Source organism: Mustela nigripes, chromosome 1 (assembly GCF_022355385.1).
Source record: "Mustela nigripes isolate SB6536 chromosome 1, MUSNIG.SB6536, whole genome shotgun sequence".
NCBI classification, from domain to species: domain Eukaryota; kingdom Metazoa; phylum Chordata; class Mammalia; order Carnivora; family Mustelidae; genus Mustela; species Mustela nigripes.
The window spans coordinates 61,105,588-61,132,719 of record NC_081557.1 but is presented as its reverse complement, the minus strand read 5'-3'; the positions used below and the strand labels follow the sequence as shown (position 1 = coordinate 61,132,719).

At 40.9% G+C, this 27,132-nt stretch overlaps 1 long non-coding RNA gene across 1 annotated transcript in view; it reads right to left on the bottom strand.

The window, feature by feature from the left end:
• Window positions 1–7,150: 7,150 nt before the first annotated feature.
• The window catches only part of LOC132025147 (uncharacterized), a 140,852-nt gene continuing 120,870 nt past the window's right edge, over window positions 7,151–27,132 (bottom strand). Inside the window, exons 4-6 of the long non-coding RNA XR_009406433.1 lie at window positions 23,678–23,773; window positions 21,444–21,579; window positions 7,151–7,272 (exon numbers count right to left, since the gene is read on the bottom strand). This is a non-coding gene — a long non-coding RNA (uncharacterized LOC132025147). The remainder of the gene's footprint in view (window positions 7,273–21,443; window positions 21,580–23,677; window positions 23,774–27,132) is intronic.

Sequence of the window (27,132 nt, the reverse complement as noted above, 5' to 3'; positions counted from 1 at the left end):
GGAGCTGGGAGCCTGATGCGAGACTCGATCCCGGGACTCCAGGATCATGACCTGAGCCAAAGGCAGTCGTCCAACCAACTGAGCCACCCAGGCGTCCCCACTTGGGTGCTTTTCATGAGGGAATGCAGCAAGCCCAAGGGAAGTGTCGTTGCTGGCATGTGGCAGGCAGGGTAGCCTTTCATGGCTTTGTCCTTCTTGATCCCATGGAACCTGCTCCCTGGGCCACTGTACTGGCACAGGAAAGGCATCTCTGGGGGCAGCCCAGAGCCCAGTGTCAGGGACTTTTTAGCCTGAGGCTGAACTCTAGCAGTCCCTCTTTGGCTTTGAGGATATGGGGAGAACAGGACACATCAACTTCCCAAGGTGAACTGGGCATGTCTGGGTCCCCACCTGTATTTACCACTATGGTGACCTATACTAGGAAGTCTCTGCCCTGTGCCTCTCTTCACTGGACTACTCAGATCATGCATGCATTTTGTTCTCTCCTGGCTGATCATTTTTATTCCCCCAAACAAAATAACTTTATTGTTTTTCTAGTTTTTTTTTTTTTTTTTTTTTAAATGATGCTACGAGAAGCCTGGGTGGCTCAGTTGGTTAAGCGTCTGACTCTTGATCTCAGTTCTGGCCTTCATTTCAGGGTCGTGAGTTCAAACCCTGTATTGGTCTCCATGCTGGGTGTGGAGCCTACTTTAAAAAATAATAACAAAGTACATTTTATAAAATGATGTTTAAAACATCCAACTATTGATGAAAATGTGAAAAAGGCAAGTCACAGAACAATAAGGAGAGTGGGGTTGCATTTAAAAAAATAAGAAAAAATAATGAATCTGATTACATATGCTTAGAAGAAAATCTTAAAGAATGCATGTCAAATATTAACGGTAGTTATACCTGAAAAATAGGGCCGGTGGGGAAAGAGAGTTTCATTTTTGTCTTTATATGCTTCTCTGTTGTTTGAATTTCTTATAATAAGCCTGTTTTACTTTGTAATTTAAGTACGTATATAATTAAAAATGAAAAATAAACATTGTCTAACCTCCCCACCAAATGTCTCATGCATTTAATAGACATTTACTGATTACTCACTACGTGTCAGTCACTATTCTCAGTGTGGGGAATACCTGATAATAAGCAAAACCAGACACTTTTCTACTGTCACAGAGTTTACTGTCTAGTGGGAGAAAACAAACATTAACCAAATAATCACACAGATAAATGTAAAATTACAGCTGTGATAAATACTATGAAGGGAAAGTATAAGGTCAGGACTGCTGCTAGCCCATATCATGTTCGTGTGCTATTTTTTAAAAGGTGTCTCCTTGGACAAAAACAACCCAGAGTAGGCAGAGCTTAGCAAGCAGACTATGCCTCTGATGGATTAGAAAAAGTCACCCCTTCTAGACTGACATAGCCCTGCTCCATATGCAAGGCTTTGTGAGTGGAGTGAAAATTGGATTTCATCTACTAGCATTTCAGCTGGGAAAACTTATTTAGATGAACATCCTGCACAATTGTACCCAGCAGCCCTACAAAAGTTTCCATGGACACCTATAATGAAATGAGATTTCAGAGGATTTCTTTGAGGAACACACAGAAGAATGAGAGCTGAAAGAAGAATGGGAGCTGACCAGGTGAAAGGGAAGAAAGAGAAACATTCTTAGAGAGTGGTATCATGTGCAAAGGCCCTGGGGCGGGATAGGAATATATGCCTTTGGGGAACTAAGAGGTAATTGCTGGTGAAGGACTGAAAAAGTGACAGGAGCAGTGGTTACAGTTTAGTCTAGAAAAGTAGGTGGGAGATCAGATCCACAAGGGCCTTGTCGAGATCTTAAGATTGATAGGCAAAAAAACTTCTGCTGATAAGACATATACAGAAGGAATTAAAATAGCAATACTTTATTTTAATTTCCTATTGGTACTTCATTTATATACAGTGAAATGCACTGATCTTAAGTATACAGTTTGGACACCTGGGTGGCTCAGGCATTAAGCGTCTGCCTTTGGCTCAGGTCATTATCCCAGGGTCCTGGGATTGAGCCCCACATTGGGCTTGAGCCCATTGGGCTCCCTCTTCCGTGGGAAGCCTGCTTTTCCCTCTCCCACTCCACCTGCTTGTGTTGCCTCTCTCGCTATGTCTCTGTCAAATTAAAAAAAAAAAAAGGTTTTTAAGTATACAGTTTGATGAGGTTTTCTTTTATTTTTTTTTTTTTTAATAGGCTCCAAAACAGGATTGAACTCAAAACCTTGAGTTCAGGGTGCCTGGGTGGCTCAGTGGGTTAAGCCACTGCCTTCAGCTCAGGTCATAATCTCAGGGTCCTGGGATCAAGTCCTGCATCGGGCTCTCTGCTCAGCAGGGAGCCTGCTTCCCTCTCTCTCTCTCTCTCTCTGCCTGCCTCTCTGTCTACTTGTGATCTCTCTCTGTAAAATAAATAAATAAAATCTTAAAAAAACAAACAAACAAACAAATAAACAAACAAAAAAAAACCTTGAGTCCAAGACCTGAGCCAAGATCAAGAGTCAGACGCTTAGCCCACAGAGCCACCCAGCACCCCCAGGTTTATGAGTTTGACATAGGCATAAACTCCTGTAATCTGTTTCCAATTAAGACATAGAACTCCATGTGTGTTTCTAACAAACTCAATGTGATGTCTGTGCTGTGGATCCAGGGTGCATACTTTGAGAACTACTGGTCTAGACAATAAAATAAAAAATGTGTCATAAATAGTTTCTAGAAGTTTATTCATTCAGTAGACATTTCCTTTAATTACTTGCTCTTTCTAGGTGCTGGGGATTCAAAAAGAATTAAAACCCTCCACCTCTTCTCTAGTAACTTATAGTCTGGTAGGGGGTACCTAGGTAAGCCAACTGGGTATTTCTAGTTGTCTGAGAAAGTCTGCTCCCTAAATAATGGACAAAATATTTTAAAAGAGAAAACATTCTTGGTTTCCAAAGTAGATAAACCACTAAGTAGAAAACAAGACTGTATAATGGATCCTATCCTAGGCATAGGATTCCTCACTGCCACACTGAATGAACAGATGATCAGTAAGATCTACTTTATTGGGTGTTTTCCATGTGTCCAGTACTATGCAAAGTACTTTCCATGTAGCTTGACATTGAATCTTCTCAATAACTCTATGAAGCTAGAACTGTCTTATCTATATTTTATGGATAAGGCAACTATATAGTCCAGAGAGGTTAAGGGACTAGACAAAGGCCACTCAATGAGTAGGTGAAGGAATCAGAATTTAAACTCAGATCTGGTTGACCCAAGTGCTGGTTTACTTGCAGCCTTCTAGCAGAAAGCAACCTTCATAAATCATTTTAGTGCTAAAAAAATTAACAAGTCCTATAGTAGAAATAGTCAATACAGAACACAGTACTATGATAGGACAGCTAGGGCAGGAAATAATTTTAACTGGGTGGAAATACAAGAAGTCTTCATGAAAAGGTGAGAATTAGCTTGGAAAATAAATTTTTCTCAATGTTTCCCAAATGAAGTCTGAGAGGCAGAGATAATCTAGTGGAAGCAAATGCTGTATTCTGAACATTAGAAAAGCACACTGTTGTGGACAAAGGAGAGAGTACTGGGATCTGCTCTAGTCTGCATGAAATTTCCCTAGTGATTATACAGTGCTTCTGCTTACTAAGTACTACCTTACCTTTGTCACTGCAACTTTCTGGTTTCCTTGCTAACAGGAAGAAAGGGCCTGAAAGAGCAGACATTTGAATTTTAGTCACTGCAGAGGAATATTCCATGGCATTACTTTGATTCTTGGGTACACGGTTTGTAAATAGGTATCTTGTTCATTTGGAAGGGGCCGGATCGTGAAAAGCGTTATTATGCCACTGGTCTGGAAGTGGTGGCCAAAGAGTTTTCTCTGTGGCAGACATCAGGGAGTAAGGTTGGAGGCAGAGAGGTGAGCACCGAGGCGATTGCAACGCTACAGACCTGGAATAGGGCAGTGCCAATGAAGATGGATGGAAAGTAAGGGGTTGTTTCCAGATGCATTTAAGAAATATAACCAGGGTGCCTGGATGGTTCTGTCAGTTGAGTGTCTGACTCTTGATTTCAGCTCAGGTCATGTTCTCAGGGCCGTGTGATCTAGCCCCACATTGGACTCCTCACTCAGTGTGGAGCCTGCTTGTTCCTCTCCCTTGGCCCCTCCAACTCCCACCTCTTGCCACCCCTGCACTCATGTGCTCTGGCTTTCAAATAAATAAATAAATAAAACATTTTTAAAAATAAGATTTTAAGACGATTTTTTTTTTAAAGATTTTATTTATTTATTTGACAGAGAGAGATCACAAGTAGACAGAGAGGCAGGCAGAGAGAGAGAGGAGGAAGCAGGCTCCCTTCTGAGCAAAGAGCCCGATGCGGGACTCGATCCCAGGACCCTGAGATCATGACCTGAGCCGAAGGCAGCAGCTTAACCCACTGAGCCACCCAGGCGCCCCTTAGGACGATTTTTAAAAGTCTCTTAAAAAAAGATTTTATTCATTTATTTGACAAGAGAGAAAGAGAAAAAAAGCACAAGCAGGGGGAGAGGGAGAAGTAGACTTCTTGCTGAGCCAGGAGACTGATGTGGGACTCAATCCCAGAACCCTGGGGCCATGACCTAAGCCGAAGACAAATCCTTAGCCGACTGGGCCACCCAGGCGCCCCTAAATAAATAAAATCTTAAAAAAAAAAAAAAAAAGGAAATATAACCAACAGACTCAGTAATTCAGGAATGTAAGGGTGAGGAGAGAGGCATAGCATGACTCAGGTTTAGAGTCTGGCTGACTTCCTGGTTGGTGCTATCTCTAAATAAGATAGGGAATTTAGGAGGGGAAGCAGGTGGAATTTTTAGCTTTAAGCATTGAGCAGAGAGACATGTAATTTTATTTCTCCCCAAATCTAAATATAGTCTCCAAGGGCAAATGCAAATGACAATGGTCTATTATTAGTGTAAGGGAAGAGTTAGTTAAAAAAATGGAGATAATTCTAATGTCTTGTTCTTTCAAAAGAGTCTTGTGTGAGCATTAGTATGTGTGGAAGAGCTTGAAACATTATTGCATGGAAAATTGCAAAATGGGGGCGCCTGGGTGGCTCAGTGGGTTAAGCCGCTGCCTTCGGCTCGGGTCATGATCTCAGGGTCCTGGGATCGAGTCCCGCATTGGACCTCTCTGCTCAGCGGGGATCCTGCTTCCCTCTCTCTGTCTTTCTCTGGCTGCCTCTCTGTCTACTTGTGATTTCTTTCTTTCAAATTAATAAATAAAATCTTTAAAAAAAAAGAAATAAAATTGCAAAATGATATATTATTTTTGATTCGTGAAATAAAAGATTGTCCTTGCTTTAAAAACCAGCCTTGACTTTAAAAATAGCATAATTTTATATGCAATTTCCCCCTTATATGATTTTGAAAAAAAAAAAAGTATGAAGTGTGAAGAAAAAGATAATTGTGATTATAAATGACTATCTTCTGAGACTCTCAGTGCCCTTTTCGAATGTAAATCAAAACCATCAATGTCACAGGCGCCTGGACTCCATGGGTTAAGTAGGTGTCTTCCTCAGGGGTCATGATCCCTGGGTCCTGGGATGGAGCCCCACATTGGGCTCCCTGCTCAGTGGGCTTCTGCTTCTCTCTCTGCCTCTGCCCCTCCCCCCGCTCCTGCTCTCTTTAAAATAAATAAATAAAATCTTAAAAACAAAAAGCAAAACAAAACAGAAAAACAGTGATGTCCCTACTTGAAAACACGAAGACAAAAAGAATCAAGAAAGTGGAACTAATCATCAATATTCATCAAAGGCTTGCTATATACAAGACACACTGCAGGATATGTTTCATTTAATATTCACAACATCCTTGCTCCTCTATGTTACAGATGAGGAAGATGGGATGGAGAAATGAAATTACTAGCTCTGCACAGAGGTGGCGAGTGGTGGGGTTAGGGGAGAACTCACACAGCCTAGCTGTATGTACTGAGCTCTTCGACCCTGTGCCACATGGCTTCCTACTGTGTTATCAACATGTTTATCCCTGGGGGGGATGGACCTGAGTAATATTCTTTATTTCTCTCTTTCTGCTTCTCTGTATTTTTGGTAGTAAGCATACATTACGTTGAGGTTGTGAGAAAAGGGTTATTCTAATTTAGAAAGCAATCAGATAAATGAAATTTATTTTAAGTAGCCCAATTCTCATTCAGTTCCTGAAAAGAGCACCTCTCTATCTAATTCTGATTTGAAGCATTAGGTACACTGCTGTTCAAAGACTGAGTTTTGTCTGGTGTGTGGTTCATGGTGTGTGCTTAATTCTCTGAAAAATAGATGACGGTTATTGCTGGGTTAATTAACTGTCCTTATCTTAGAGTCTGGACTATTACAGATAAATTTTATGTGCAATTCTGAAATAAAACTTGAGCTGTCAAAGCCAAAGAAAAAGGATTGTGGGTTTTTTTTGTTTTGTTTTTGTTTTTAACATTTGTAACCTTTAAATTGTCTGAAAAATTGTTGATCAAGCTTAAGAAATTTTCTATTATCTACAAGTTAAAGTCAGCCCTACAGTCCCGAGATCGGATGTTTAAAAGAAATGAGAGGTTAGCCTCTTCGAAGTACAAAACTGCCTTTTAATTCTCTTTGTGAGTATTCGGTTTTTCTCTTTCCCTGTTCATCTTGGTTTGTTATTGTATGATGTCTCAGGGGCATTACTTTATTGGATCAGATAGTGTTGTTTTTGTTGGAATAAGGCAACATCAGGGATGTTTTTCTGTTGAAAGGATAATTAGATAGATTAAATTACGTGGACTTTGCAAAACAACATGAGGCACTTAAAGGGAAACAAAAAACAAAACAAAACAAAAATCCTTTAATACAGGTTATGCCTGGATCCCCTGAACTTGACACTAATCCTCCATTGGCATATATAACCAAGGCACGGAAAGAAATAGACTTTAATGCAAATACGCTTTATACAAAATTACTTGCTGCTTTTGGTTTGAAGATATGTATGTATTTAAAAGTGTCTGAGAGAACACTGAATAGGTTTAAGGTACACAGCAGTTTTTTTCAAGTGAATAGGAGTAAAAATAAACGTGTTTAAAAAGGGAATAGGAACAGAATCAGAAACTGTACCTTCTGAATTTACTACAAATTGGGTTCTTACTTTATTTTATTTCTTCAATAGAACAAAAAGTGACTTCTGGTTCTTTGGACAAAGACTTGTTGGAGCTAAGTTTAAGCATCCAGAAGGCTCAGAGTGAAGGCTGCAAGTCGAGGTTTTGATGAGTTACCTGTAAATGAATCAAAATCACAGGGATTATGTGCGCCTGAGTTTAAATGTGCAGAGGAAAGATACTCAGTTAAAAGCTCCGGGGCATTCTAGGGGCACCTGGGTGTCTCAGTAGGTTAAACCTCTGCCTTCAGCTCAGGTCAAGATCTCAGGGTCCTGGGATTTGGGTCCTGGGATCGAGCCCTGCATCAGGCTCTCTGTTCAGTGGGGAGCCTGTTCCCCCCTCTTTCTTTGCCTGCCTCTCTACCTACTCGTGATCTCTCTCTGTCAAATAAATAAATAAAATATTAAAAAAAAAAAAAAGCTCAGGGGCATTCTAAAACTCAAATACTTGAAATACTTGAGATTTGAGGTATGCATTAATGAAACCATGGCTATCCATCTCAGGAGTAAATGTGATAATATGGCAAATGTGGAAATGTGGATAAATTTGTTTTTCCATTCAACATTTTGTAAATCTTATGCCCATGACTAAGGATGTTAGAATGGCACCTGAGTGGCTCAGTCAGTTAAGCATCTGCTTTCCACTCAGGTCATGCTCCCAGCGTCCTGGGATTGATGGAGCCCTCCGTCAGGCTCCCTGCTCTCCAGGGAGTCTGCTTCTCTCTCTGCCCCTCTTCTCACTTGTTCTCTTAATCTCTCCCTCCACCATTCTCTCTCAAATAAATAAATAAAAATATATATATATAAAAAAAGAATAAGGACACTGTGTTAGTCAAGGTTCTCCAAAGAAATGAAACCAATATAGAGAGAAATAGAAAGAATTTGGGGGAGAGTTAAGGAATTGGTTCACTCAGTTTTGGAGACTGGAAAGTTTAGTCTGCAGTTCAAGTTCAAAGGCCATCTGCTGGCAGAATTTCCTCTCACTTCCCGGAGGAAAATCTTTTGTTCTCCTCAGGCCTTCAGGTGATTGGTTGAGGCCCACCCACATTACGGTGGGCATTATCCTTTATTCAAAATCCATTGATTTAAATGTCAATGTCATCCAAAACACCCTTACACAAGCATCCAGAATTTTGTTTGACCATATATCTGAGCACCGTAGCCCAGCCAGATTAATACATAAAATTAATCATCACAGATGTCAAGTTGGCTGATTTTTGTCTTCTTGATAAAGCAATGCCATTTCAGGTGAATGGATAAAATCCACCAGCAAAGTTTTAGAGCTGGAAAGGGCACAGGAGACCTTCCAATGGTACTTCTCAGTGGGGATACAACTAGCACTGGGGGGCCAGAGTAATTTTTGTATGTGTGCCGTTGCCCCAACCATAGAAAAGCATTTACCACCCCTGACCCTAACCTCTGGTTGTAAATACCTCTCCCAATCAATGCACCAACCACAAAACCATCCCAAAGGTTTCCAAACACTCTAAGGTGGGCATAACACTCTTCACGAAGGATTATCCTCTACTCTCTTTTAGAGTAGGAAATATATTTGACAAGGTTACCTTTGTAGTATATCTCATATGTAGTCTATTCCTCTTTTTTTCTGACTTGACAGTATAATTAATTGTATCAGATTATTTCATAGTAAATAATGTGTGACTCTACAATTACACTACCTAAAATAGGTTTAAAATGAAAACTCTCATTAGTATAACAAGTTATACTGTACAAAAATGGGTAAGGATTTCAGTCATAAAACTACCAGGATTTGATTAAAAATGAATGTATTTTTGGTATTAAGCTAAAAGCATGGATAAGTTTTGTTTTGTTTTTGAGATTTTATTTATTTATTTGACAGATGGAGATCACAAGCAGACAGAGAGGCAGGCAGAGAGAGAGGAGGAAGCAGGCTCCCTGCTGAGCAGAGAGCCCAATGCGGGGCTCAATCCCAGGACCCTGGGATCATGACCTGAGCTGAAGGCAGAGGCTTTAAACTACTGAGCCACCCAGGTGCCCCAGCATGGATAAGTTTAAAAAAAAAAAGCAGCTTTGAAAAATTTTTGAAAAACCGATTAGTTGGGGAAGCATTAATTCAAAGCTTGTACACATGAACATACTGAATGTGACCATCCGTTCTGTGTCCCTTCTGAAAGGGAGCATTTCTGGAGTGACAGTTAGCTTTATTTTGGTTAACTAAACCTCACCCTTTTTTTTTTTTAAAGATTTTTTTTTTTTTTTTTACAGACAGAGATCACAAGTAGACAGAGAGGCAGGCAGAGAGAGAGGGGGAAGCAGGCTCCCCACTGAGCAGAGAGCCCGATATGGGGCTCGATCCCAGGACCCTGGGATCATGACCTGAGCCGAAGGCAGAGGCTTTAACCCACTGAGCCACCCAGGCGCCCCTAAACCTCACTCTTTAGATAGGAACTTAGATGTCACTTGCTTCAGAAGTGGTCACAAGGCAAATGTACTTCCTTGACATCTCCTATTCTTCTGCTCACAGAAATTATCCTCATAAACTATCATTGGTCTTTCTACCTCCCTCACTGAACTGAAGGCTCTGTGAGGTCAGGAACTGTGTGAAGATTGTTTGCCTGCCTTTGTACTCTCAACATGGAGTCAAATGTCTGGCACATAGTAGAAGCTCAATAAATATGTGTTGGATCAGTGAATGAGGAGCAGCACAAAGAAAGCAAACTTCTATCTTTATTGAAAATTATGCACATTATTTTCCACTGTGAAGCCTAGGGAACAGTAATATTTTATCATCTGCGTGTGCTACCACTCCTCAGCATTGCACCTGGCATGCCTAATGTCTCTCATGCTGTATAGAGGTAAATTTATATACAATAAAGTACACAGCTCAGGGCGCCTGGGTGGTTCAGTGGGTTAAGCCGCTGCCTTCAGCTCAGGTCATGATCTCGGGGTCCTGGGATTGAGTCCCGCGTCGGGCTCTCTGCTCAAAAGGGAGCCTGCTTCTCTCTCTCTTTCTCTCTCTCTTCCTGCCTCTCTGTCTACTTGTGATCTCTCTGTCAAATAAATAAATAAATCTTTAAAAAATAAATAAATAAAGTACACAGCTCAGTGCGTTTTGACGCCACCAAGACATAGAGAACACTTCCATCATCCCCAAAGTTCCCTTTGAACACATCTTCCCCTCTCCACCTCCAACCTGGGTAAACAGACTTGCTTCCTATCACTATAGATTAGTTTGCCTTTTCTAGAATTTTATATAAATGCATATGTCATTTGTTCCTTTTTATTGCTGAGTATTTTATTAAATGAATATGTAATAATGTGTTTACCCATTTCCTGTTGATGGACAATTGGGTTGTTTATATTTGGGGGCTATTATGTGAATAAAGCTGCTATGGACATTCAAGGACAAGTCTTTGTATGGACATATTTTTAAATTTCTCATGGACAAATTGCCTAGGAGTGAAATTCTGGGTTATATGGCAAGTATATGTCTAACGTAATAAGGGACTAACAAACCATTTTCAAAGTGGCTGTAGCGTATTTTCATTACCACCATCCACATATTAGAGTTCTGTTTGTTTTACATGCTTCCCAGCAGATGGTATTGTCAATCTTTTTAATTTTAGCCATTTTGGTGGTTATGTGGTAATATCTTTTTTTTTTTTTTTAAGATTTTATTTATTTGACAGACAGAGATCACAAGTAGGCAGAGAGGCAGGCAGAGAGAGAGGGGGAAGCAGGCTCCCTGCTGAGCAGAGAGCCCGATGTGGGACTCGATCCCAGGACCCTGAGATCATGACCTGAGCCGAAGGCAGTGGCTTAACCCACTGAGCCACCCAGGCGCCCTATGTGGTAGTATCTTACTATGGTTTTAATGTCCATTTCCCTGAAGACTAATGATGTTGAACACCCATTGATTATTCATGTATCTTCTTTGGTCAAGTGTCTGTTCAAGTCTTCAGATTTTTAAAAAGTTGTTTGCCCTTTCTTTTATTGAGTTGTAAGAGTTCTTTATACAATCTAGATACAAATCTATTGGCTGATACACATAAAATGTTTTCCCTAGTCTATGACAGTTTTTTCACTTTCCTAATGATGTCTCTTAAGTAGCAAACGTCTTTTTAACTAAGTTCAAATTATCAATTTTTTTTTTTTTAAGATTTTATCCATCCACTTGACAGACAGAGATCACAAGTAGGCAGAGAGGCAGGCAGAGATGGGGAGAGGGAAGCAGGCTCCCCGCTGAGCAGAGAGCCTAAAGCGGGCCTGGATCCCAGGACCCTGAGATCATGAACTGAGCTGAAGGCAGAGGCTTAACCCACTGAGCCGTCCAGGTGTCCCCAAATTATCAATTCTAAAATGATTTCTTCTTTTTTTGGTTCTGTCTGAAGTCACAAACATTTTTCTATTTCCTTCTAAAAGTTTTATTGTTTTAGCTTTTACATTTAGATCTACATGACATTTTGAGTTAATCTTTACATATGATGTAAGATGAAGACTGGGGTTTGATTTTTTTTTTTTTGCATATGTATATCTAGTGGTTCCAATACAATTTATTGGAAAGACTTCTCTTTCCCCTTTGAATGCCTTTGCACCTTTGTCATAAATTAACTGATGACTAATGTGTGGTTCTTCTTCCAGACTTTCTATTTCATTGCATTGGTCTGTATGTCTATCCGTTCACCAGCACAACACTATCTTCATTACTCAAGCTTTACAGTAAATCTTGAAATCGGGTATTGTTTGTCCTGAACTTTGTTCTTTTCTTCATATGTTTCTTTTGTCATTTTAATGTTTATCCCAAAGATGATCTTACTTATCAGGACCCAAGCTTAATCCTGCTTCCTTTCATATCCCCTGATGCCTTAAACCATCTGTAGAGCTACAGAAATAAAGGATCATGCTTTCCTCACTCTGTCATATCCAGCTTCTTCCCTGCCCCAGAAGAATACTCTATGCTTCGACCAGGAGATTTTTTTCACTTACTAATGGCTAAAACAAGTAGGGTTTTCTTTATGATTTTACTTTTTTAAGCAATCTCTACACATAATATGGGGCTTGAACTCATAACCCTGAGATCAAGAGTCACATGTTCTACTAACTGAATCAGCCTGGCACCCCTAAAACTTATTTGTTTTTTTAAAAAAGATTTTGGGGCGCCTGGGTGGTTCAGTTGGTTGGGCGGCTGCCTTCAGCCCAGGTCATGATCCTGGAGTCCCAGGATGGTATCCCACATCGGGCTCCTGGCTCAGCAGGGAGTCTGTCCCTCCCTCTGACCTCTCCCTCTCATTCTCATTCTCTCTCTCTCTCAAATAAATAAATAAATTCTTTAAAAATTAAAAAAATTAAAAAATTAAAAAAGATTTTATTAATTTATTTGGGAGAGTGGGGAGAGAGAGAGAGAAAGAGAGCATGCACATGCATTTGAGTTGGAGGAAGGGCAGAGGGAAAGAGAGAGTCTCAAGCACACCCCACCCTGAGCCTGGAGTCTGAGGCAGAGTTTGATTCCAGGTCCCTGAGATCACGACCAGAGCTGAAATCAACATTGGATGCTCAGCCGATTGAGCCACCCAGGCGCCCCCCCCCCAAAACTTGGTTTTAAACCAAGGGGGGCACCTGGGTGGCTCAGTGGGTTAAAGTCTCTACCTTCGGCTCAGGTCATGATCCCGGGGTCTTGGGATGGAGCCCCGCATCGGGCTCTCTGCTCTGCAGGGAGCCTGCTTCCTCCTCTCTCTCTCTCTCTGCCTGTCTCTCTGCCTACTTGTGATCTCTGTCTGTCAAATAACTAAATAAAATCGTTTTTTTTTTAAGATTTTATTTATTTATTTGACAGAGAGAAATCACAAGTAGGCAGAGAGGCAGGCAGAGAGAGAGAGAGAGGGAAGCAGGCTCCCGCTGAGCAGAGAGCGCGATGCCGGACTTGATCCCGGGACCCTGAGATCATGACCTGAGCTGAAGGCAGCGGCTTAACCCACTGAGCCACCCAGGCGCCCTAAATAAAATCTTTAAAAAAAATTAAAAAATAAAACTTGGTTTTCATAGAGAACGTGGTAGGTCATGAGATGGATAAATGGGGTACTTGTATACATGCTCGGGTTAACTGCAACAAGAGGAATCCTGTGCAATATTACAAAAATTATTTTGGGATGAAAATCATAATAAATAGGCACTCCTGGGTGGCTCAGTCAGTTAAGTGTCTGCCTTCGGCTTAGGTCATGATCCCAGGGTCCTGGGATTGAGTCCTGCATCTGGGCTCCTTACTCAGTGGGGAGCCTGCTTCCCCCTCTGCCTGCAGCTCTCCCTGCTTGTGCTGCCTCTCTCTCTCCCCCTCTGACAAATAAATAAATAAATAATCTTTAAAAAAAAAAAGAAAATTATAATAGATGAAACATGTCCTTATTACCCATAAGCTTAAGTCTAAACTTGTTTACCCAGCATTCTTGTCTCATGAAGACTTCATATACCTGATGCTCCGGGAAAACTGTTCAACACCTGTGTTCTATAGCTTCCTCATCTGTATGCTCTGAGGCTGCCATCTCCTGAATGCCTTCACCCTCATCTCAGAATATCTCAATTTTCTCCTTCTACAAAGTTTTTTCAGTCTTCTCAACCAAAAGTAATTGTGCCCTCTCTAGATCTCTCATAACACTAATTTTTATCTCTGTATTGTATTTATCTTAGGAATACAATAGTTTACATTTATTGATTACTACATGCCAGACATTGTGCTTAGTCCTTAACATACATTGTCATTTTTTTAAAATTTTTTTTTAAAGATTTATTTATTTATTTGACGGAGAGAGATTACAAGTGGGCAGAGAGGCAGGCAGAGAGAGAGAGGAGGAAGCAGGCTCCCTGCTGAGCAGAGAGCCCGATGAGGGACTCGATCCCAGGACCCTGAGATCATGACCTGAGCCGAAAGCAGCGGCTTAACCCACTGAGCCACTCAGGCGCCCTACATTGTCATTTTTAATCATCACAGAAACATGATAAGGTAGACATTATTATGATTGAATTGACGGATGAGGAAATAGAGTCACAAAGAGATTAATTAATGTACTCCAGGCCACATGATTAGTAAATTTTAGTGTTAAGATTCTAAGTTCTGACTCCAGGGCCGATGTTCCTAACTAATATGCTGTTCTGTTCCAGATAGTGCCTATTTGAGGCAGTTGGGTGGCTCAGTGGGTTAAGCCTCTGTCTTCGGCTCAGGTCATGATCCCAGGGTCCTGAGATCAAGTCCCACATCCAGCTCCCTGCTCAGTGGGGAGTCTCCCTCTCTCCCTCCATCTGCCTCTCTCCCTGCTCATGCTGTCTGTCTCTCTGTCAAATAAACAAATAAAATCTTTAAAAAAAAAAAAGGAAACAACAAATAGTGTCTATATTACTGGCCTCTCAGAAACTCTGGTACACTACCAAAGGCTATCAGTAGTCCTATTTGCACATGGCCAACTAGAATACTAGAAGAAATGCTGAAGACTTTAACATTGCTTCGAGGTCCCACAGATATAATAAATTAAAAGCCTTGAACATAAAAAGATGTAGGAAGACAACCTTAAGTTCCTGAGGAGGATGCCCCAGACAGGATGGGAAGTGACGCTTTTCTTTGCCTCTTGATACAAGTTCTGTGAGGTTTTGAGTTGGCACAGTTGGTGTCACTAAAATAGCCTTCCGTTCCAGTCCTTGGGGAATTTGGTAAAACTTCTTTGTCAAGAAAAGCTACAAAATAGGAAGAGCTAGACTACATTTTGGTCTTTCTTTTTAAAAATATAATTTGTTTTGAATAATGAAAGTAACACATGTACATTTTGTATAATTTGGAAAATAACAAGAAAACCACAAAGAAGAAAACTCTTCTATAATTCTACCACCCAGAGGGAACCACCATTAATATTTGAGTCTTCTATTCTTAATAGTCTTTTTTTTTGAACCTACAACATGAATATACACATATTTGGAAAATGTAATGATACCATGTTATGGTTTTGTAGGTAATTTTTATAACAACATATGGTGAATATTTTCCTAAAACATCATTTGAATGGATCCATAGTAATAAACCATAGGGATAGCCAAAATTTAATTAACCACACCTCAATTGTTCAGCATTTAAATTGTTTCCGATCTTTTCATATTCATGCAAATATATGTTTATATCAGAGTATGATTATTTCCTGAAGGGGGGGAGAGGCTAAATCATTAATGCAAAGGTACATTTCACTCTGGTGAAGTTGTATAAGTTAACACATGTGGAGTTGGGTTCCTATTTGATGACTAAAAGATCTGTAATTCCGGGGTAACTGAGCGGCTCAGTTGGTTAAACAACATCTGCCTTCGGCTTGGGTCATGATCCCAGGGTCCTGGGATTGAGTCCCACATCAGGGAGCCTGCTTCTCCCTCTCCCACTGCCCCCTGCTTGTGCTCTCTCTCCCTGACAAATACATAAATAGAATTAAAAAAAAAAAAAAAAGTCTGCAATCCCTTTGGGGCCAGATCCTAAAAGGGTTGCCAGAATTGCAGGGGCAGATCCCTCCACTGGGAGCTGGAAGAGCAGGGGTTCCAAGCAACAATGAGAAAATACAAACCAAGCTTTTCAACTTTCATACCAGAACACTAACTTTGAAAAAAAAAAAAAAAGAAAACACTAACTTAGCCATATGCCACCTGTTTCTTGGTCTATACCTCAAAGTCCATGGATCAACAACACAAAATACATGTACTTCAAGTTCTCAAAAGTGATGTTAGCCCTAACCCAGCTAATTAGCAGTGCCATACCCCCACCCTGGGCTGGATGATTTGTGGGCAGAATACACTTCTGATTCATCCTGATATCCTCCGTGCCTTCATACTCAATATTTTCTGAATGAATGAAATCAATTCTATTTTCTGTTTATTACCTTAATTTAATTGAATTTTTTAGGGCCTTTCAAGAAGGTAAGCTCCAGAAGTTATTACAGGGATTGAGACTTTACCTGCTGTGAGAATAGAATTGGACCAAATGAAACCATTTTGACAGGTTGGAGCTTCTGGGTAGAGATCTCTTGCCCAGGCCCACTAATCTACATAAGTAAAGAAATCTTGAAATAATCATGCTCAAACCCGCATTTGAAATCTATTTGATTGCAACACACTTGTATAACTTGGTTTTATAGTATATATATCAAAGTTTTAAAAAAAATCCCTGTTCATATCAGCAGGAGAAATGTACTATTTCAACAAGATTGGGGTTGAAACTTGGTGACCAAGTTCTATTCTTTCAGGTCAAATTCCAGTAAAACAGTTTTCATTATCACAAGATGGATTACAGCAAAAAATTTTCCAAGCTTTTACAGACCCCTAATAATAATGTTCTGCCAACATCCACTATAAGAAATGTTTTGTCAGTATGTACTTATCTCTAACACTCATTTATGCCACGCTCCTGAGAACCACATGGAATCTCCGTCACAGCCAGTACATTTGCATAAAGAAAGAAGATTCTGTGGGGGTAGAGCAAGGCCTTAAGATGTCCCATAGTTTTCTCTCTAATGATTTTAGTACAGAAAAGATACTATATAGTTTCTGATATCTTTTTTTTAAGATTTCATTTATTTAGTAGAGACAGTGTGTGTGAGCAAGAGAGCACAAGCAGAGGGAGCAGCAGAGGGAGAGGGAACAGCAGACTCCCTACTGAGCAGAGGGTCCAATGTGGGGCTCAATTCCAGACCCCGAGGTCATAACCTGAGTAGATACAGGCAGAGGCTTAGCCCACTGAGCCACCCAAGTGCACCATCTGATGCCTTTACTATGAAAGTCCTGAGTGCTTGTACCCTTATGCAAGCAAAGAGTTAATGTTTCTTTGCCTGTGAATACTAAAGGATGGGGTTCGGGTTTTAGATTAAGTGTTAATAAAGACCGGAATTTCAAGGTGATGGGTTTTTTTTTTTTTTTAACTTCTCTGAGCCAGTGTTTCCTACTGTGTCAAAAGCAGGGGAAAAGGGAGAGTTGTGGGAGGCTGATTGTACTAGCATCATTTCTTTCCTACTTCTGTTTTCCTGGCTTTGCTAGTCAGCAAATTCTAAGAAATTTGGAGCCAGCATGGCGGAATGAAGATCTGTGGTATTTGGGGAAGACTAGCATGTAAACCCTATTTCTGCTATTTAAAAACTGTGAAATCGAGCACCTGGGTGGCTCAGTGGGTTAAGCCTCTGCCTTTGGCTCAGGTCATGATCTCAGGGTCCTGGGATCCAGGCCAGCATCGTGCTCTCTGCTCATCAGGGAACCTGCTTCCCCTTCTCTTTATGTCTACTGCTCTGACTACTTGTGATCTCTGTCTGTCAAATAAATAAATTTTTTAAAAAATCTTAAAGAAAAAATAAACTGTGAAATCTTGGGTTAAGTCATCTAAATGAGCTTAAGTTACCGATACTATGGAACTCTGATAACATCTGCCTTAAGTAGCTTGTATGAGTTGCAAATAAGACGAAATTACTTGAATCCTTGTTGTCCAGTTTATTTAATTTTCAAATATTCATGAAAGGCCTTTTCTTCTTTGCTTGGCTCCTTTTCCTCCACCTATTACATATCTGCTCCCGTTTCTTAGAGTTCTGCCATACCTTGCTTTTGTTGTATCAGTGAATATATAACCCTCAGGTGACCTATTCTCTTCTCATAGCTTCAATGCTTAAGTATATGTTGATGTCTGCTATTGGTGTGTACCACTCTTGTTGAACTTTAGATCTACATATTATACTGCCTATTGGAGATGACCATCTCAGAAGGTGAAGGTCAAGTTTGGCCTGCATATAATTTTAAAACTCTGAATTAGTTCTCAACATTTCAAAATTGAAGGAGGTCTCTGGTTTGCCTGGAGAGAGCAAAGGCATAGCAGCATTGAGGCCATGTTCTGGCAAAGTAAAATCAACCAGTAGCTGGACACAGGTCACCTCACTCATGGTAGGTATTTGAGTTTGCCACCCTGCAAGTTTAAGGAATTAATTAAATGGATGAAAGAATAACCCGATGGAATAATTAAATGGATTAAGGATTAACTCAACGATCATGTGACCAGGACCGAAATTACTTCACCTGACCACGAACTCCTTCGGGCGTGTCTGAAAGAGTTGATGTGCCTTTGCTTGAATGCAGAGCTCTGTATTTATGAATGTTCATAAGTAGAAAGTATTTGCCTAAAGACCTGCAGTGAATTCCTTGTAGTTTACTGATTAGGTTGTGAGCTTTTTCATACATATGTTTCCTTTTGCTTAAAATACCCTCTTCTTCCTAATTCATCCTTTTCTCTTAGCTCATCCTTCAAAATTTAGCTTCCTGGGAAAACTTCCCTCATCCCCCAAACTGATTTCGTTGCACTTTCCCCCACATTTCTGTAGAATGCTTCTTTTATCGTAGTCTCCAATTATAGATTTTGTTCTAAAATGTGTTCTGCGATCTTTTATTCGAACACGATTGGGAACTTCTTGAGGGCAGATTATGTGTTGAGTTTTATTCCTATCCTATAGACTTCTTTTCACTTCCTCATAGAGGTCTCCTTGAATACCTAGTGTCAGGCATGCAGAAGGCTTGTAACAAATACTGGAAGGATCAATGATTAAAATTCTCCATCAACAGACTGTCTATGATTTGCTTTCTGTTGCCCTGTCAGCAATAATTTTGTCAGTGGTGGTAAATAGATGGACCAGTTCTGATTTATTACCTTAATTGATCAATTTATTTACAGTTTGTGCTGGAAAGTTGTGGTTTTTTTTTTTGTTTTGTTTTGTTTTGTTTTGTTTTTATGCTAAGTGTTGGAGAATTGGAGAAACAAAGAAAGTGCAGGTCTAAACTCTTTAAGTCTTAAGTGGGGCCCAAAGTTGTTAAAAGGCATCCACTTCTCTCTTCTGGGAAAACACAGTGCCAGAATATTTAATTTAGCTACACATTCTCATGAGCATCTGTAACATCTGATTATCAAATAAATGACTCAGAATAAAATGGTATTGGGCTTACATAAAGTGGGGAGAGGACTGCTGTAATTACTAAGTGAAGACATACTGATGTCATTAATTTGCCCATGTAAGAAGTTAGTGGGAAATAAATTGAGATGAAATGCAAGGGTAACCTAATAACTTATTATTACCTTTGAAACCTTGGTTAATATCATCATTACAGTCTACTTATTAACTGTATATACCCCTACATTTACATCCTTAAATTCATTCCCACCCTTAGTATCACAGAAGGATCTTTCGTTTTGTTCATTCCTGCCACAGAGCTCCTAAAACCCTTGGAATTTCTTGGGATAAGAGTGATAGGAGTGTCTTTTAATGAGGCCAGTCTTGGCGAGCCTCTAGATAGCTTTAGCAAGGGGAGCCAGAAAGACCAAGCCTAGTTTAGTAGCTTGGAAATTTCAGCCCTACCTCCTGAGAGGGGAAAGGGGCTGGAGATTAAGTATAATCACCAACACCCAGTGATTTAGTCAGTCATGCCTACGTAATATAACCTCCATAAAAACCCATCAACAACAAGGTCCAGAGAGTTTCCAGGCTGGAGAACACCTCTAAGGGCTAGAGGCATGGCACATTCCAACTACACAGGGACAGAAGCTCCTGCACTTGGGACTTTTCCAGATCTCATGCTATGTACCTCTGCATCTGGCTGTTCATTTGTATCCTTAATAGTAAACCTGTGAATGTAAGTAATCTGCCTTCTTAAGTCCTGTGAGCCATTTTAGCAAAACGTCCAACCTGAGGAGAGGGTCATGGGAATCTTCCATTTATGTCTGGTGGATCCAAAGCACAGGTAGTCTGGGGCTTGTAATGGGCACCTGGAAGTGGAGGCAGTCTTGCCAGGGCTGAGCCCTTTCACTTAGGAGATCTGATATTAACTCCAAGGAAATAGCACCAGAATTGTTAGTCACCCAGCTGGTGTCGGAGGTAGGTAGTGTTGGGAAAGACATCAGATATGCGATGTCAGGAGGACAAAACCTCTCATGCCCTTGATCGTTAAATTGATCACATCAGGCTGATCATTAGCGGAACTGCTAAGTTACTTTAAACGGTCCCTTTAAATCTGTATGTCAATTCCTTTTCCCCGTTGCCTTTCATGCAATATTATTCCCTTGCTCCACAAATATTAAAACCCTGTTATATGCCAGACCTATGCTGGGACCTAGGGAATAGTGGGAAGCAAAACCAGATATGAGTCCCCACTCTCAGGAGCCTAGTGATAAAAACAGACATCCATCAAAGAACTTTATATATACATAAAGTTGTATATATATATATATATATATATACTTTTATAGATTTACAACTGTGGTAAATGCTGAAAGTGAGAGGTATAAGATGCTCTGACTGTTCTCATCAGAAAAAGCATGACACGCTTTCCTAAGGAAGCTGGAATCTAAAGACCTGTAGGAGGAGAACTAAGTGAAGGTGTGGGAGTGGGCAAACTTAGACCTTGCTTCTTGCAAAGTCTTCTGAGACTGAGGATTCTTTTTCTTCTCCCTCCTCTTTCAGCACCCTCCTCCTCTAGATCCCCCCCCCACCATCAATTTGGCTTCTATTAATAGCCTCTTAGAATATACCCAGAACAGCATCAGAAGAAAGCATTTCATAGGCTTCTTTTTTATTTTATTTTTTATTTTTTTTTCCATAGGCTTCTTTTTAAAAAAACGGTTAACAGCATTAGACGCTCAGTAAAGAAAGGCCCCTAACTTCTCACAATTGAGCACAGTACTGGTCTCCTAATCGGTTTCCTTCTCACTTCTCAGGAGGACCCCCAACTGGATGCACCTAGCATTCATCCAGCTAGGGCCTCAGGGATAGCAAAAATTACTAATAGAGCTAAGACCCAAGACTATTGGATGGCAGTGGGAGCAACTTACTTTGCTGAGTGGAGTCACAAGAGATTTAAAATAGGTTTTGAAGGGTGAGGAGGAGAGGGGACGGCAGGAGAAGGGAGCACCCACAAAGGCATAGAGGGGTAAAAGAACACATATTTGCAGGGACTGAGGGTAGTTTGGAATTCTCTTAAGTAAGTCAAGAAAACATCATAATAAAATAGTGAAACTAAATCCACTTTCTAAAAATACAAAGATCAAATGTCAGTGAACTCTAAAAGTCCCATAGGCAGAAGTAGTCATTTCTCTAAAATCCTTGGTAAATGAGTTGTTGCTACATGTATTAATCTAAACATCTGCAACAGTCCTAGCTTCTAGAATCTTTAGTTTAGTTCCTTGGAATCTGTGTATTTTCCTGGCATACTTTATTTAAATTCTTTCCCATTTTTTAAATTGTCTTCCAAGTGTTACCCTTCTTTCTTGCTTACCATGTAGAACAATCTTTGTCAGATGATTTCCATCTTCCCAGACCGTGATGTAGTTGACTAAGAGTTTCTTTGGCATAGCTCTTTCCTTTTAGTTGCCAGACTGGAAGCTTCTACCTAAAATGGCACATGGCAAGGGCTAGAGGAAAAAATGTCAAGAAAACAGGTTCAGCCTATGGAGAGAACCAGCCACTGAAAACTTCCATTAGGAACACATCTAGAGGGAAAACAAATGTTTCTGCAGGACTTTTTTTTTTTTTTTTAAAGATTTATTTATTTGACAGAGAGAGAGAGAGAGAGAGGGAACACAAGCTGGGGGAGTAGGAGATGGAGAAGCAGGCTTCCCACCCAGCAGAGAACCCGATTCTGGGCTCTATCCCAGAACCCTGCGTTAAGGGGCTGGCCTCCTTAACGACTGAGCAACCCAGGCGCCCCTCTGTAGTATTTTTGATTAAGCAAGCTGTATAGTTCTCTATTGTTACATCACCAGACAAATATTCCTGTGTGTGCCCATTTTCAATGGATAAAGAAGGCAAACCTTTCTTAAAATTGAGAATGTTGCAGAATGTTTCCATTTTGTGGGACGAAAGGAGGCATCAACACGTCTTAGCACACATCTGATGCTAGGGCTCTGCATGCAGTCTCAACGCTATCTTGTTTAGTCAGCTATCAGGAGCCTAGATGGGGAGATGCTCATACAGTTTCATCGTGGTGACAAACTTGAGATGGAACCCACTCCCTTGATTCTCTGGAGAGTAGTTTCGTGCTCATTTAGGTCATTAACAGCCACGTGAGACCTGAGCCCAGGCTGCTGATCCTTCATCAGTGTTCTTTCCACAGCAGGCTGAGATTCTCGTGACCTTTCTCTTCCAGTCCTGTTTCTCTTCTTTCTGTCTTCTTTCTTTTTCAACAGTGTGGTTATCTCTGTTCTTTGAAAATGGGTTGTTTGAAATCATACTTCAACAATATAATTCAACATTTAGCAACGGATCATCTACTGCACACTAGACCTTGACACTGTAGTAGGCATTTGGTTGAATTAGAATAAGATAAGCAATGTAGAGATAACTAAAATACAAAGGAGAATATAGGAAGGCTTTGTAAACAAGTTCTACAGGATTTCAGAGCTGGGTGTGGGGAAGCTGGCCTGGGACTTGGGCTTTTAATGAATGGAAACGATTTTCATGAGGAGATGAGGGCCCAGGGAAGGAAAAGAATTCTAGGTAAAATGAAGAGCAATAATAAGGATAAAGTGGAAGGAAACTTGGGGGAGCGATGTCAAGTAGAATATGACTAACAAAGTACTTATATTAAAAGAGAAAACGTGAGACAAGATGGAAACATAAACTGTACTGTTTAAGCAGCTGGCAAGGAGAACTTCCTATTATAGAGATTAGAGTCGCTGAAATACGAGAGGATAGAAGCCGCAGTCAGATGTCCCCTGATCAGGCTAAAGACAGGTCACCTAGAAGCAGGCTGGAAGTGGGTGGAAGACGGCAAGCAATTAACTAAGGTTGCTGTTAAGATGGACTGTGTGGACTGAAGTCAAGAGCGAGGCTGAGGAGACTTTTACTAGCACACTCCTACCTCTAGGGGGTGCTCAAGACTTCTGTCCTTCATTCCCTTGAAAAAGGAACTCAAGTGAATCTAGAACAAAATGGAGATTTTATAGAAACTTCTGCGGGAGATTGTGTTGGAGGAAGAAAGTCATAAATGGAAGCGGGCTGAGAAAATATTTTCCCTATCAATCATCTCCGGAGATCCTTAGCTTTGTTTAGATCTCGTAATGTACTTATCTTTTCATCTCTTCTCTGCCTTGTGTTTGGCGTCTGCTGGGACATTCTGAGTCAGAAGGGCAAAAATATCACTGGGGAGTCCACATTGTCCAGCTCGATAGGATCTGGAGCCAGCGTGAGCTGGCAATAAAGATAACGGGCAGAAAGCCTCAGTGTCCTTTGTGCATATGTCTGGTGAAAAGCCTGTAACAGCTTCATGCATGATTCAGGATCTGGTCAGATTGTTCCCACGTTAACTGTAATAAGATGAGCATCTGGTGTGGTCACATAAGTCACACCGGTCACTGGGACTTCGGAGGCAGGATCTCAATGGGCAGAATTCTTGCTGAGAGAGTTCTTGCTCAATGCTTCAGCTACTGATTACCAATAGGCAGAGATAGAGGGCTATTTCTGACACCAGAAAAGGTGTCCTTGAGAGGCTGAGAATGCAAAGGCACCTACCTGCACCGTGGTGCGGCTCTGTCCTTCATGGTCAGGGAAAACCTGCTTTTGGCCAGGATTCACTTCTGGGACCAAAACAGTCTCATCAGCAGAAGCCTGGAATTGGAAGAAATGCAAAGCCAACTGTGAGGCACACACCTTCTCTAAAATGAAGGCTATCTTCGTGGACAGACTCGGTCCCACTTAATTTAGGAGTGAGAAGCTGGAAACGCCAAGAGCGATGGCATGAATCTAGGACCCTGGAGAGATGTTTAACCTACAGGAGTAAAGGAGGGCTGTGAATGACTTACAGGAGAGAGATGACAATACTGTAAATTCTTAGTTTCACCAGTTCACAGTAGTGTTTAGGTGCAAATCTATGGGAAAGCAGGCAGCCTACACAGGTGTAGGACTTACCCTAGCTTGTGGGTGTGTCAAAGAGGTATAATTTTAACACTAGTTTTTATTCATATATTCAGAAAGCATTTTTAAAACCATCTTCCATGGTCCAGTTATAGGAGTTACATTATTATTCTAGCATGCCATCTGATATTCTTATATGAAGGTCCATGTGTTCCAGCCCAACAAATCTTTTATTCTATCATTTAACGTACTCCTAACTTTCTAATTTAATAACAATTTATTTCATTATAAAATCCATAACTAATGCAGAATATTTGAAGACACAAAAAACACAGTGTAAAGCAAAAATTAGCCATAATTGTATCAAAGATAATTTTGATGTATGCACTTTTACTGTTTCTGACTATATAGGTTCATGTTTTAAAATAAAAATCACCATGATATTTACACTGATTGTAGCTTTTTCTTTCTACTGACTAATGAGTATTTGTGAACTTTTTCAATGTCAGCAAATGATTTACATCAAGATTTTTTTCTTTATAACTTTTTTGTTTTTTAAGATTTTATTATTCAACAGAGAGAGAAAGATCACAAGTAGGAAGAGAAGCAGGCAGAGAGAGAGAGAGAGAAGGGGAAGCAGGTTCCCTGATAAGCAGAGAGCCCCATGCCAGGCTTGATCCCAGGACCCTGAGATCATGACCTGAGCCAAAGGCAGAGGCTTAACCCACTGAACCACCCAGGCGCCCTCTTTATAACTTTTTAAATTTTTAAGTATTAATTAGCTGTGCACTGTTGTGAACTTAGAAAATGGAAAAAAATTGCCCAGAAGGAAGTCAGTCATTGAGAATCCTATCATCCATTGATTAATTGCTTTTGATATTTTAGTCTATATCCTGGAAATCTGTTTTTAAAAGTTCTATAAGTAATAACTAAATGTATTCTCACTATAAAGTTTCAAATAATACAGAAATATTTTACTTTTTACTTTGCATGTAATAAAAATCAGGTCATTGTTTCTTTGAGTAAACTTTTGTCTGTATTTATCTGTAAATGAAATACAGAAAAGTCTGAAAGGAGGCATAAATCACTGGGCTGAAGTCAAGATGTGAGCAGGGCCACTCTCCCAGAAGAGGGCTCTATGGGACACTCTGTCTCTTGCCTCTTCCAGCTTTTTTTTTTTTTTTAAAGATTTTATTTATTTTTTTGACAAAGAGACACACAGCAAGAGGGAGAATACAAGTAGGGGAGTGGGAGAGGGAGAAGCAGCCCCCCACCCCCTTGCAGAGCTGGATGTGGGGCTCGATTCTGGGACCCTGGGATCATGACCTAAGCCGAAGGCAGACACCCAACGACTGAGCCACCCAAGTGCCCCAGGCTCTTCCAGCTTTTAAGACTTTCAGCATTCCTTATTTTATGGCTGCGTCACCCTAATCTTCAAGGCCAGCAGCTTCAAATCTCTGTGTTCCAATTCGTATCACCTTGTTTGATCTCTCCATCAAATCTCTCCCTGCCTCTCTCTTAGGACCCTTGCCAACAATCCAGGATAATCTCCTCATCCTTAACTTAATCGCATCTACAAAGGTTCTTTTTCCAAATTAGGCAACATCTGTAGGTTCCAGTGAATTGGGCGCCACTATTCAGCCTGCTAAACCTGTCATCTTTGTGTGGGAATGGAGTGCTGTGAGTCAATAGGAAGAAGGGAAAGGGGAGACTGTTCTAAGGACACCAGCCCTAAAGCCCGTTCCACTCCTAGGGGGTAGGGAGGATACACATGATAGCCAGAGTCATTGGATCAAGAAGAAGTTAAGTTGCTGAATGGTCAACTGAGAATGTGTCTGAGATGGCAGAACTAGGACTGGAGCCCATAGAGGAAGTTCAAGGCCAGAGCCAGAGGCACAAATGGATCAGAGGACAGGGGAGGAGGCCATATACAGGAGCCCTGGCAGAAAGATTCCTAACCTCATCATCAGTGTGAGAGAAGTGGAAGGACTCAAAGGAATTTTCCGTGTTCACAATCCATCCGCTGACTTAATACCTGCTTTTGATTGTATTTTGCAAATTAATCTTTTCTATAAACCTGTTTTAAGTGACCTGGTAAGGGGTTGAGCCAGACCTGCCTGTCTCCTCATGAATACTCAGGGTGTGTGGGAGGGGAAATAAGCTGATGGGATCTTTAATAGGTGATTGGTGACTAGCCCGGAGACCTTACAGAAAGACTATACCAGACATTAAGTGTTTCACGGAAACACCCTTCTAAGGGCTGAGTCTATCATTCTGACTAATTGGGGGGCTTACAGAGATGGTATATTTTTCTCTGAGAGGCTAGAACATTTCGGAGAGCTTGAGTAGATGAACGTCTGTATGAGTGTTGGTAGTGGGTGGGGACCATTGTGTCAGCCAACTCTCTTCACCAAGAGCAACCATAGTGGAAGATCAAGCTTTAATTCGAAAGTCTTCAGAGATGACTGGGCTGGATTTCCCCAGCCACATACAGGAGAAGCCTCAAGGAAGAGGAAAGGGAGAAACACTGTGGTGACATGGAGGCCTTCACCCAGTTCTCGCCCCTGCTCTGGGCATTTCCTCCACTGTGAGCTGTGCTCTTGCTGCCCTCAAAGGGCCTCAGCTATTTTCTGAGTAAGATGGAGAAAGTGTTTGATGATTAAGTGGAGAGAAGGTTGAGCTGGAACAATGATAGGCCTCATGTTGGGACATTCCAACCCTGAGAGAGGAGGGGAGTTGAAAACCAGTGGGAGGGGAGAGAAGGAGAGCACATATGACCCAGAGTAGGGCATTTCTCCCCAGAAATTGATAGTTCATATGCACAGATATTAGTCATTTAATAAATGAGTCTTGTAACCCTCTTCCATGAGGGTATCAGTAAAAATGATACTAATAAATTCAAATGCCTTAGGGTTAGGCATTATGCTTTTCCTTTTCCTGGAGTTCTTTTCTCCCCCTGGAAAACTCCTCATCCTTCAGCATTTAAACCTCCAATATGGGGGCGCCTGGGTGGCTCAGTGGGTTAAGCCACTGCCTTCGGCTCAGGTCATGATCTCAGGGTCCTGGGATCGAGTCCCGCATCAGGCTCTCTGCTCAGCAGGGAGCCTGCTTCC